This window comes from Pollicipes pollicipes, unplaced genomic scaffold (assembly GCF_011947565.3).
Source record: "Pollicipes pollicipes isolate AB1234 unplaced genomic scaffold, Ppol_2.1 Scaffold_7261;HRSCAF=8764_pilon_pilon_pilon, whole genome shotgun sequence".
Lineage (NCBI taxonomy): Eukaryota > Metazoa > Arthropoda > Thecostraca > Pollicipedomorpha > Pollicipedidae > Pollicipes > Pollicipes pollicipes.
This window is the reverse complement of record NW_023597054.1, coordinates 51,222,676-51,236,030: the sequence shown is the minus strand read 5'-3', so window position 1 is coordinate 51,236,030 and position 13,355 is coordinate 51,222,676. Positions and strand designations below refer to the sequence as shown.

The following is a 13,355-nucleotide window of genomic DNA, read 5'->3' as shown; positions in this document are numbered from 1 at the left end:
TTACACCTGCGACTCGTCTTAAACATTCTGCTCCGCAACTGATCACGTGATGACGCAGTAACTGTACAGAGAGTCAGTTATCGACATTGTGGCATAGGATACCGGCTGTTGAGTGCTGCATGCGAAGTGACATGTCAATGTGTTCTCAGGTATACTTATGTTGAAGCTGAGAATCCCGTTATTTTACAGCATGTGGATGCCGCGATTATTGTTTGATTGGCAGTGGAATATTCAACACATGCAATGATAACCTCGTACCATTATCTACAGAGGTGTTACCACCCATGACATAGGCCATGCAGCAATCAAGTCAATTCAGTACGGTTGCTTTAGACACATTTATTAAGAGCTTCTAGTGCTTTAAGATAACGGAAATGTCTGTTACGATGCATTGTTGTGCATACACCTGTTATCATCCTTCACCGAGGGAATTATAAGCTTGCACTGTTAAGACTTAGTCATCCGATGTCAAGAATTGGCTGAGTTTTCTGGCAAAAGTCAGCCTACGTGAAATTACGTGACGCCCACGTAAAATTGTAAGGTAAAGTCTTTCCAGGTCGGAAGAATCAAGATGTGTAATTTATTGGTGGGTTGTACACACGGCCGTCCCACCTCACCTGCACCAATGCGTGTTTCTCATTAGGTCTGGAACATTTAATTTTGCCCAGAGGTTTTTTTTAAGTTTGTAGCTTTGTTTCACTCATCCAAGGATAGTCCAGTCAATGCCATGAAGTGATGCCCAACGGGGGGATCATGGTGTGAAAGTAACTTTAGTTTTTTCGTGTCATATTCTAGCGACAATACGAGAAGGGTAAACCAACATTTGCTGGAGCATTTCAACTATGTGGGGCCAGGCCCTCATCACAAAGTGCAATTGCTCCATGCAATTGCCTGCAGTAGGAACCTTGTATCAAACACTGACCTGCGCTCGGAAAATATATCCAATGTATGAGGCAACTGTTGTAGGTAATGGGTGCAATGGTTGGTGTTACACCTAAAATTTGCAGTTACTCGGTGAGATGAAGCATCTTTGTGACATGTACTAACTAAACCCTGTGCTCAAATAATGAGATTATTCAGAATACAGGGCTAACAACTTAATTATGACATTAAAGAAAGGTTGCTTATGCAAGGGAGGATTTTGGCCCTGTAACATTTGTAGATGTTGACGTTTAAGTCACATATTGCAATATTCTGAACCCTCAGCTGTAACCAGATCCTTAGGATTACCCGTTACACATAATTGCATAATTTATATCAACACAATATCTTTATAACAATTGCATTAAATGTTGAACGGAGGATGGCACAGAAATATTATATCAACAACAAGGCTTGGTGAAGAATAGGAAAATGTGTGTCATGTTCTTGAAGCACCAAATATCTATTGTGCACCTTTTCAGATGTGAACACTAGCTTTTCGGGTTCAGTTATTCAATGCATCCCGTTATAAAACGTTTGAATTCTCATTATGCCAAAGAACCTTCCTGCAAAACGTCTTATATATATATATATATATATATATATATATATATATATGGAGAGAGAGAGAGAGTTATATATACATAGTTACATATGTATCTCCCTAGGCAAAACTAATTAAAATATCGGTGTACTCAATATTTACATTGCCAGCTAATAACCGCGTTCACTCTTATGTACCATCTCAACCCGGCTGAACAAAACTGGTGGCAACGGGGTTCGATCCAACACCTGGACATCGTAGCGCCTGATGGGTCTACATTTTGTCCGATAGCTCGAAGAAGAGGGCCACGGCGCACAACATTGATCCCGGAAATTGGAAGAGACGGGTCCAAGCTTCATTTCTATGCACCTTCTGTGCATATGCACGCTCATGATTTAAAGAGCCACGGGCCTGGAAAAGGGAATTTTAACATGGGGACCCCATGGCTAGTCGTGAAATGTGCGCCGCTGCTGCCATAATTTATGCTGGACTCTGGACCACCCAGCTGGGGGGGGGGGGGGGGTCCGAAGACCCCCCCCCCCCAACTGGAGGGGAGTTCCCCAACTGGACACCCCCAAGGTTAAGTGGGGCCCCGACTTAACCGAGAAAATATATCTGATCCTCCATTGGGGACGAACACCTAAGTTCGCAGGCTTTTCAGATCAGCATTAGGCCCTACTCCAAGAGGCATCACTCGTGCAAAGTAAATACTCATTGTTCGGAAGCGATGATCACGCATGCCGTAGGCATAATACAACAGTTACCGTAAATCTGGCTCAAGCACTTCTTGAGCCAGATTTATCCTTAATTTTATAAGGGCAGCTCCTTGATCTGCATTTTGGCAACATCTGTGTAGCTACAGAGCCTTCAGCTTAGGAAAGCTGTCTCCTACAATTATGAAGGCACAAAAACATACCCTTGCCTCCCCGCCTGCCGACAGAGGGGGGGGGGGGGGGAGGTGCGCGCAATACCTACTCTGCCCAGGACTGCAGTTGACGTGAGCAGAGAAGCCATTGCACGCACGGTAGCATTTGAAATCGCCGATGTCGACAAGAGGCTGACATTTTTAGGCTCTCTCTCGTCATCTCATCATCGTCATCGTCACCCGTCAGCTGCCCCCCTTCCCTCCACCCGCCAGCGGCGTCGTCGCTGCCGTGTTGGAAACATTGAAATTAAAGCCTGAGATGGGTAACCCGCAATGCTCTGGGAGGCCGGACGCTCGCAGCATCGCTGACCCGCTGAATCGCAACGCTCGTCCATGTGCCAACGGCTTCGCGCCTCCGGGCGGTGCTCAACCGACACTGCGATCATGTTCCGGTGTCAGCCGACCGTACAGTACACCGCCTGAGGCGACTCGCCGCGAGGTCCGCGCCGGCGGCCGTCTCCACTGTCCGGGGAGGGAGGGAGGGGTCGAGGGTCTTCTGCGTCACGGGCGGGAGCATCCGTTTTACACCGGATGAACCCCCACTACTTAACGGCAACGTGACATTCACTGGTAGGTGCGAATGACGAGGAATAAGAACGGCTGTAAGCAAGCCAGACAACTGGCAGTGGGTTAAACGCCTGGCAGTGGGGCAGACGCACCTGCCCAATTCTGGGAATTCACCACGCCCCTGCACCGGTCGCGCGGTCATCCTTGGGCCGTGGGAAATGGACGCGGTCGTCCCCGCCTCATGCTATGATGGTGAGGGAGGGGCCTGGGAGAGCGAACGGCGCCACTCACAAGTCCGTGGCTCAGCTCAGGTGATGGCACTGCAACTCAAAGGGTGGATGTTATGTCCAAGGTGCCGCGCGGAGCGCTCGGCGATGTAAGCAGCAGTGACGGTTCTTCAGTCGGCGGCGATGTTGACGTGTTTTTTTTTTGTTGCAACGGACATTATTTAGGCGCTGAGTGTGGTATATGAACTGATCGTGATAAACAACCTATTGTTTCCAACGTGATGATGTACCTAGGCCCGCCCTTTTGAATAGTCGTAGTCTCAATCAGGGGCGTTTGCAGTGTCAGGCACATCTGGGCGCGCCGCAGCAACACGCATTTTCCACGTAAGAACTGAACCCATTTGACTCAGTCGTCGAGTATTTAAGGTTTACTTACATGTATCCAATCTAAGGTGCGCTCCTGATGTCAGTACATTTAAGCACCGAATGTGTATTTTGGACAACATTGCCGGCTGATATCCTTTTCTAACCTTTTATTATTTCCTCCTTTGCTACCGGCCGCTTCATGCGTCACTGATGTTTAAAGTGTAAGACATTAATTTCACTGAGAATGTCGCCGGCCAGCCCGGGTCCCTCCACACCGCCCTCGCTTTTAGGAGAGGGCGAGCCTGTTGATCAGGCGGCTCATCTTAACCTACATGCATTACGTAACACTGAATATACAGTAACGATAAAACAGGACATGGCTTGTCCTCGCATAAGCAGGATATTAAAATACTCACACAACAAATACCCAATAAAAAATAAGCCGGTCATGTCAGTCCTACTGGCATCAACCTAAGATCTGAAGCAGAGTGCTCTAACTTCAAGTACATAATTTTATCACTTTGTCCGATGAAGGGCGCTGTGGAGCGGATAGAAGCCTGTAAACCGCAGTGAAGTGAAAACGAATGAGTCACGGCTACTGGCTATACGAAAGGTGGAATGATCACGAGCTCCGTGATGAATTCGGGGCCTCCTTATACAGCAAAAATATACCCTCCTGCACCCTTGCCTCCCGTCCCTGCTGTGCCGCTTCTGCTTATTTTGAAAATGTGCTTACAGGCTTTAAAGGACATGTTTCACTACTGAAGATACTGAAGCAAACAATGGAGTGAAATAAGCTCAATTACAAATATTGGTTCACCTGAAAAGCGAAAACTGCTCAAGACAACACAATTTCTCTATTTAGTAAAATGCTCCTCAATACGTCAATGTTTGGTTACGTCATCGTACCTTGCTCAACATTAATTGATGACCATTTGATGGCAGTAAGACCTGGAAATCGTGCCCACAGACGCCAGATACAAACGATTCGGACATTACATTGTTCTTGGCCTCGATCGCCGCATGGCCAATGAAATCACAGGATTTTAATGCCGTGATTATGGCGGCATGGATGCCTGGGTAACCTTGAAATAATCTGCACGAAAAAGTCCGTACATTTTCGTGAGCGTGTAGCTGACAAATTAGTACGGTTTATGTTTAAATAATGGCGGAGATGTGAATAGCACCGAATGATCTTGAAAATGGCATTTCAGTTCAAACTCCCATAGAAATCACGGAACACTCCCTTTAACACTGCTATTTCGCTACCATTATCGCAACGTAACAACGGATCCTTCCGATGCATGCATAAAAGGACCTCCTGATTTATACCAAACCAGCAAGGGAGCCTCTCCAGCACAAACAGGTCGTCCTGATGCCAAAGAGGAGCAACCTAATTCGTAAGGGGAGAGGCATCATAATTTACGTTATGAACCAAACTTGATGGGTTAAAATAGAAAATTACTAAATCTGGTTTCAAACCAGATGTTGAAAGCAGGCAGGGTTAGCAGTTAGTTGCTCCACAGGAGAAACTGACACGGCTCAGATTTCCCCGGCTCAGAACGGCTCAGATTCAGCCCCGCCATGGACCAAAAAACGGCTAACCGGGGGTCTAAAGGGGCAAAAATGGCGTTCAAAGAAGTTTTGTGCTTTAAATTGTCGCTTTTATCCCCTACGAATTGTTCACGCTTGGGTGTTTAACATGTTTGGATGGATGGCAAGTTAAAGGGAATGTTCCACGTTTGAAGATACTGAGTTAGGCATCAGATACGGTGGAAAATACTTCCTTGTAACTATTGGTAAGCTTTCAAAGTTCAAAAACGACGCTAAGTAGCAAAATTTCAAAGTTTATAAAAATGGGTCCCATTGCGTCATTGTTTGATGGCGTCATGGAATGTGTTTGTGACGGCAGCAAAACCTGGCACCATTGGCAGCCAGACCTAAAGAATACCTCAAAACACACGAAAGCTGACGCTAACCGGCCATTCTCGTCGCGGGGGCTGTGTGGAAGGGGGGGGGGGGGGCGGCGGACTGGTGGGTAGGTTATTTGTGGATTTTTTGTCTTGGTGTTGGCCGTAAGAGAAACTTTCGTGGACTGTTCGACATGCGCAACGTAGCGATCGCCAGCTTTTATGTCAGATTAGTGATATCAAAGCACAATATGCTGTGCTGCTGCTGTTGCTGTTTCTCTGTTGATGATTTTGTCAATACTTTATTGTCGACCCATCGTTGCGAGTAGTGCTGTAGTCCTGACATTGATATCATGTGATGTGTACAGTTGTCATTGTCGTTATTGTTTGTAAATGGAAATGGGGTGTCGTGCCAAAAGTAATACATTTGTAACGTTGCCATGCATTGATTGTCAAAGCGTTGCTATTGCTATGCTAAAGATCGTAACCTTGGGCTACCAAGAATGTTTTTTTTTTGCTTAGGACTGTTCATGCAATTGATAGTTAACCCTAATATAACCATTGTGGTGCAACGAGATTCCTGCCGCAGACAGTCCTTTGCGATGTGAAATAAATTTTTAGCAGTCATTCATAAATTATAAGCTGCTATATCATAGGCTTGACAAAGAGTACTCGATCAAAGTAGCACATTGTGTAATGGCACTGGTCAATAGCTTCATTTTGGCACTATCTGTGCCGTGCTCTGGCATGACATAATGAAAAACAATATGGTTTTCGATTGCAATCCATGCCGCTTTCATCATAAACTTCAGCGTGAAAAGATGGATCAAGCATGCACCCAGTCTTGTTCTATGCACTCTCTTGACTTGCCATCTGACATATGACTGACAAAAAACACATGGTGCAATATACAAATCGCTTTCAGCAAAGCAGACAAACAATAAGTGGCATCACTTGCTCAACCTGCTTCGGGAATCCAGGAAACGCAGGTGAGAAAGATGCAAACACATCTTTCACTTCAATAGCCATGCAACACAGTGTCTGAAATTTGGGTGTTTCTTGGTGTTTTTCGCCCCAAGACATTTTAGACTCCATAAATGTACAGTGGAAAGAATACGAAAAATTATTCTCCGTGTTCAACGTGAGGCGTGAGCCCGTTCCGAAAATCGGCAAGGCCGCGCGCCGCACTCACCACCACTGAAAGAGGCACGCTGCTGGCGGGTTTCAGCTGAATCATTTTTCAACATTGGCAATGGTACACAACTTTCCTCACAATGCACTACGCACTCCGGTCTAACCCCGCTCACCAGTATATTTTCAACTTACCTACCGTCTTCCGACGACACACCCTACCCCATACGGAAACTAGAACGTCGAACCGCAAACAACAATTGGTTCCCCTGTCGGGGCGGATAGCCAAGGAGGAGAAATAACACGGGATCAGCTGTCACGACATGATTCAACTTTTCTGGATTACACAATGAAATTGATATGAAAACAAATGACGTCACAGTAAGCCGTTCATTTAAAGATATATAAATACATACATAAACATAACGTTGGTTTAGTATATATGGAGTAAAAAAAGCGATTCAGACGTTTCATATGCGTTCTTTATCCAATTTTCATGTCAAACTATCAGAATGAGAAATTCTATGTAAGGTATTACAATGACGTCACAAAGCATCCTAAACACTTGCGGACACGCAGAATCATGTGCTCCGAAGTCTGTCTCTTGGGGAGGATTTAGCATTGGAGAGAATGCGTATTTTCCACCAAGAAATCCGAGCTGAATACGCCATGAAAACGCACAAAAGGGATATGGAAGGAAAGAACGTAATTTTTTCATCAATCTAGGGAGCGGCCTCATTAAACTTTTATGTGAGTGTTAAGCTACATAGGTATGCCTTGTTCTCCCTTGGGCAGACCTATTGGTTTTGAAGTGAAATAATTGTGTAATTTGTTTAATTTGCCTTTTTATTTAAGCTGGGTTTTGCCAATTGATAATTTCTAAGAATTCGGCAAAGTCCTAAACAAGCAGCATTAAAACAGAATGGAAGCCGTAATTGGGGCCGTTTCTGTCGTTGAAGACTGCTCCCCTGTGCGGTCGTCTCCCGGGAACGGAGCCATGGTTCGGGGCCGTGCGGTGCAGTCGCGGGGTGGTGGTTGGGCGTTTACGGCCTTTTTCCTGTTATGCCTGGGTTGGCTGCGTTCCCGTGCCCGAGTCGTGTCGTGGCTGGGTCGTGTACGGGTCGTGTTTCTCGAACTGTTTGCGTCTGGACGACTCGCCGCGCAGGCTGGCCGGCTCTCATCAGTCGGCGTCCCCCTCTGTTCTCCGTAATTGGCCAGCGGCTCTTGGCCTGCCTTAGGGCTCAGGCGGCGCCTGTATAATTTGGTCCGCGTTCGCGTACAGTCGACAGCGCCAGGCGCCAAGTGGAGATCCATATCGGTGAGTACCTAGCGACAAGTGATTTCTGATGTGGAACGTGTGCTCGTGCAAAGGCTGCAATAGCTACCTATTACGTTCCTGTTTTTTGGGATCTAGGTTGCTGTATGTTCTTTTAAGTTACGAGGTACCTTTCATTTTGGAGGTGCTTCGACCGCCACGGCCATTGTGCAATTTATATTTTATGTGACCAGGTTTTTCATAAATCCTGTCCCTCACTGTTAAAAATAGTGTTTTTCATTTTGCAAGTGAAATTCTTAAAACTTATGTCAAATAGTGGCTAATTCACTTGTGATCATGTCAATCTTTAAAAAATCCATCCACGGCTGTGATGCTTACATGATATGAGTGCACTCAACCCAGAGCATTTGTGTAGTTGTGTACCCAGCTTAGGCCAGAGCAAATTGTACAAACTGTTTGAATTATATTTACTTTCAGACATTTTATGCCAGTTCTGCTCAAAAGTAATTCATACATTTAGGGCACATAACAACTGCTGAGGGTTTGTGATTAAAATGCAGATTGTTAGCCTGTTTTAATTTCTTCAGATTTTGCTTTGCTGAACAGAGCTGCTGGTAAACTTCAATGCCCTGCTGGAATTCTGAGGTAAGTTTTACTGGATTGCACTCAGCATCTATAGTGTGTGCATACTGATGGCTGCTGGTTATATGCTTTCTAATGTCATGTTGCTGAAGTGTAGTACAGCTGCTATATGCCACCTGGTTTTGTCTGCATCGAGGAGTTTGTGAACAGGTGTGTGTGTGTGTGTGTGTGTGTGTGTGTGTGTGTGTGTGTGTGTGTGTGTGTGTGTGTGTGTGTGTGTGTGTGTGTGCGTGCGTGCGTGCGTGCGTGCGTGCGTGCGTGCGTGCGTGCGTGCGTGCGTGCGTTGTGCGTGCATGCACGCACGTGTGTTTGCATGTGTGTCTACATCCAGTTTTAATCCATGAATCTGTTGTATTGTTTTTTAGCTACCTTCCTGGATCCTGTTTCATTCTTTGTGCGAGACTCACGTTTCAAGATTCGTAATCATGGTACCAAATTTCTTATAACTGAGATATCAATTATATCTCAATATGAATCTGGGCATCACCAGGGATGGGGTCGCTATTAGGCTTGTCATGCAACATCGACTAAGTGCTCAACCATCTACGATTCGTGTGCTCTAATCCCGGTTGGATGAGTCTATTGCATTAATTTTGTGAGTTGAGCAGCCTTAGTCGTACAAAGTTACATCACATATAACTATATCATTACATAAGTTTATGTGAAGCATAACAATGGATGATTGCTAAATACCACGTACCACTGAAGTGTTGCAACGTCGTGTGCTGCTTGCAATGTGCGACGTTTTTGCGGTACTGCAGTTATGCATGGTTTTATCTCGGAGGGCTTCTACTTACGAGTAGGCCGGATGTGATTCTAGGTGCCATTTGGCTTTCATACGGTCGTTAATCGTTTTTGCAACGTGTAGCAACCCTTTGCAACGATTTCTCAAATCATCTTTTTGGAAGCTTCCGTGCGTTGTGTGAACAATGGAGGTGGTGCTAGGGATATATCTCGCTTTATTAACCCCCAGACGGTGTTGCAACGTCCTGTAGTTTTCAAGCAATTGCACAATTTCACCACTGATTGGCTTCATCTTTCCTGGGGCTGTTTGTGATAATCACAGGGTTCATTGGTACTTATTTTGCATTATGAATGGCTGCACTATTCTGCAATATTTGCAACTATTATTAAATTGGTTTCTGGATCATTTGCACTTTGCGAAGTCGGCGACGGTGTTTATTTCGTTTCTTCATGACCTTTTTCACTGTGGGCCAGTAATGTACCCATATATTCATGCAACCTGGCCGTCCTGCAGAGAACCACTGTACTCCCTGCTCAGAATGTGTGAGATGAGCAATGAGCTGTACCCGCGCTGTTCATGTGTGAGGATGAGCAATTCCTTGAGAGACATTTAGGTAATGTCACGTCACTGCTCCGGGTGGAGGTTGAGCTACGGAAATGATACTGGGAGAAGTCTGTTGAGTGGTCCCTGCTGTACCCGCCCGACATGACTTGGGTTACGTTACGGCCAGCAGAGAATGTCGCCTATTCTCTCCTAGTTTGTCTTTGGCTTAAACATTACTTGATTTGGGCCGGAGTTAAAAGCCCAGCCCTTCTCTCCGCTGAGCTCTCGTTGCTCCTATTGGCCCTTATCATATATTGTTTTGTTTTCTGTTCTGCTCATTCATCCCACAATCGCCATATACTACAATCATTCATCGTACTCGCAATTAACTTCGCCCCATCCCGTGAGTCATATCTCCCACGTCCTGTAGGCAAAGTTCCTGTTTTATGAGGGCCACTTTGACTGGCTACCCCTCCCTCTTGACGAGATGAATTCTGTTCTGACAGTCAAAAGTCCGGTTTCCTCGATCCGTAAAGTTAGCAGTGTCGGCGGACACTATGGGCGTGGAGACCCTGCTTACATTGTTGTCTTTGGCCTCACGCGCCCGATAAGCTGTTTGTTGATCCAGACTGTTTCGTCGGCCTGTCCCCGACAACATGGCAGCACGGGGAAAATGCTTAGTTGCCTATTTTGCATACATGCCTGGTTTATTTGTTCACCAATAAGTGCTCCCAAGAGCATCTCGTTGGCTCTGACTAACTTAGACGTGGAAACAATATACAAAAGTTAAGCAGCGCCGAATCGTTGGCTGACAGCCCGTACTGTGTCAACCACATGGCGAGTGTTTGACGTGTTTGAGTGTTTGAGTGTCACTCAAGTGGTCAGCGCCCTGTCATATGCTGGTTAGGTGAGTCATCAGAAGAATGGAACGGAGATCCAGGCATTGACTTGCATACGTTTGTCATGAAGCCTTGCCCTGATTCACGCTGTTCCATAACGCCGGCTGATGATGGTAGTGGACGTTGTAGAGGGCAGGGAGTCAATACGATCCCCTGCCTTATCCAAGCTAAGAAGGAGAGAGTCTCGCGGAACTGAACCCAAGTTGATTGCTCTCAACGAGTTTCCGAGATTGGCAATCACTTATTTGTTGTTAGGTCAATGATTGATCTCACTATGCCCAGTTAAAGGTCAAATTCCCCCGAAAAGCTCACTTTTCCAGCTGTGCATACCGACATTTATGAAGCCAGTTCATGCAACGACACGAAATGTACACATGCATTTTGTATAACACTGGATGCAGTGCAGCTAACATGCAGTTTGATGCATTTTGAGCATATGTTCATGGGGGTGAGCTCCGTTGATGTAACGGTGTCGGGCCGCCGGGGGCGATCGACGAATACGTGAGTTGCCGCCAGCTGCCAGCGCCGGGCGTGAATCGGCGTGTTACCTTCTTAAAAAAGGTCACTGCTTGGAAAGGCGAGAGGAATACGCACAATGAAACCACCATAGACTACCGAGAATATGAATACGATCTCACTGTATGCCCGAGGGATACCCTCAGAAAACCCAGGGGGAAACCCTCCTCCCCCTGTCAGGGTGAGCGTTAGCCTGACTATGAGGTGGAACCCGAAACAACAGTAAAGGTGCCCCAGAAACCAAGCCAACAACGGGAATTATCTTGCTGGTGTCAGAATGAAATTCGTAAAATCTGGGATTTTTTTCCGAACTCTAGGGAGGGTAAGCGGTTGGCAGGCATTTCAATCAGAGCACTGCCTCATACTCCAAGCTGAAATGCCAACGCCGAGACTAAAACATTGGTGACACCACTGGGAGGAACTCCACATATCACGCCCTGATCCCTCGACAGTTGAGTTGAACCGGACATCACCGTCTCCAATTGCCGTATCTGCGGTCGGAAGCGGGTGCGTGGTTTGCCTCCCCGTCCCCCCTATCGAAATGTCAGCTGGCAGTTGACCGAGGAGAAGCAAGCGGGGTTTCTGTTCAATAAAACAAAAGCGTCAGTCTATTTTCGCCCTGCGTTGTATGGACTCATTGGCCCAACACAACTTGGTCCGCCTGATCCACCTGGCATTACATCTGTTCTTGCTGACGACATCTCTATTTGACTTCGTTTGACCCGGGATCTCAGGAATTTTATCATGATTATGCACGATCGGTTATTTTTCACGTCTCGCCTTGGTCTTGGTTTTTTCTTCGTGAGCGTATTGATCTGCGTGGGATTGATTACGGCGTTGCGTTTGTAAATCTCACTGTCATTTGTGTCGCAATATCCCCAGCGTCACTATGTCGCCGCCCGCATGGACAGCGGGGTGCTCTGTGATCCCTCGACAATGATGTGTACATGACATGTGCTCTTTGTGCTGCTACTAAGTTTTGCGCCGATTGTCTTGTGGCATGACCTTCTGTGCATTACGTCAAATAGGTGTCATAGGTGTTCCTTCTCCTTTATTGGTTGTACTACGAAGGGTATTAAAACGACGAAGTCGTTCAGTAACATGTGGTCCAGCGTGGTAATATGTTTGTAATCGACATGTGCTGATATTGCCGTGTCTTGAATGTTGTGCTTTGCCCCAGGGTGCGACATTGCGTATGACCAGCCATACTCAGGTCAGTGCAAAGTTGATAGGCCAGCATGAAAGAGATGCATCGTTAATTACCAATGTCTTTTTCAGTGCGTGTCGTCCACCTGGTGAGGAGTCCTTGCTGCCAGCGTTTGTAAAGGCATTGGCTAGGTATCGGACAGTATTATACCATCGGCATTTGCTTGGACAGCTGGGATAGGCGTTGCTTTGCAGAAATGCATAAACCTCGATCGAGTTATTCATCGCACAAAAGGATAAACGCCCTCAAATGCTACGTGTGTAACGTTAAGGTCATAGCCAAAGATTTGCCCAGCCACATGAAATGTAAGCATATGGCGGAATATGACATTCTCGCTAAAAAAAAACACGATATGTGGCTGGCTCTCTCATTGAAAAAGCTGCTCATGACATGAGCTGTGCATCAATTTCTCCACGCCCAACGTTTCCCCAACAGAGCACGTCTTTTCAAGGGGTTGACTAAAGTATCACAGTAGCCACTGGTGAAAATACACCAGTAACAACGCCTAGTGCCATGTATGTAACGGTTGATTCGTCTGTCATTGAAGGAGTCGTCTCATGTACCGGTTCTGCTAATACAGGTGATGTTCTTTCACAATCTCCTGTGCCAACCGCGCGTCAGGCAGGGGACGGCATTCATTCGTCGGTTGTGAGAGGAGAATGGACAGAAATTGCTAGTCATTTCACTGATCTCAGCCCCACAATGCTTGATACACCAAGCGCTAACGCACCAGACGACAGTATTGATGACATCGCAGCTGGCACTGCTGGCACGCGTGCCCGGGGCATGGCAAAGACGCTTTCCCCCAAGATGTTTTACAAGATTTACGAAGGCTGTTGAGACGTTGAATACCCTGGCGCAGATAACCCTACCACATTTGCAATCGGAAATGGAAAGCATATGTCCTTCTGCCATATATTTCTACCTTACCTATATTTGCTTGCGACACACTTCATGCGTGCGTACATTTGTATTGAAAAAACACGAAGTGAGGTG

At 46.3% G+C, this 13,355-nt stretch overlaps 1 long non-coding RNA gene across 1 annotated transcript; it reads left to right on the top strand.

The window, feature by feature from the left end:
* The first annotated feature begins 7,781 nt into the window (after positions 1–7,781).
* On the top strand, positions 7,782–12,872 carry LOC119111805 (uncharacterized). Its single transcript, XR_005095620.1, has 3 exons — positions 7,782–7,849; positions 8,395–8,452; positions 12,431–12,872. It is a non-coding gene; the product is annotated as an uncharacterized LOC119111805 (long non-coding RNA).
* The last annotated feature ends 483 nt before the right edge of the window (positions 12,873–13,355 follow it).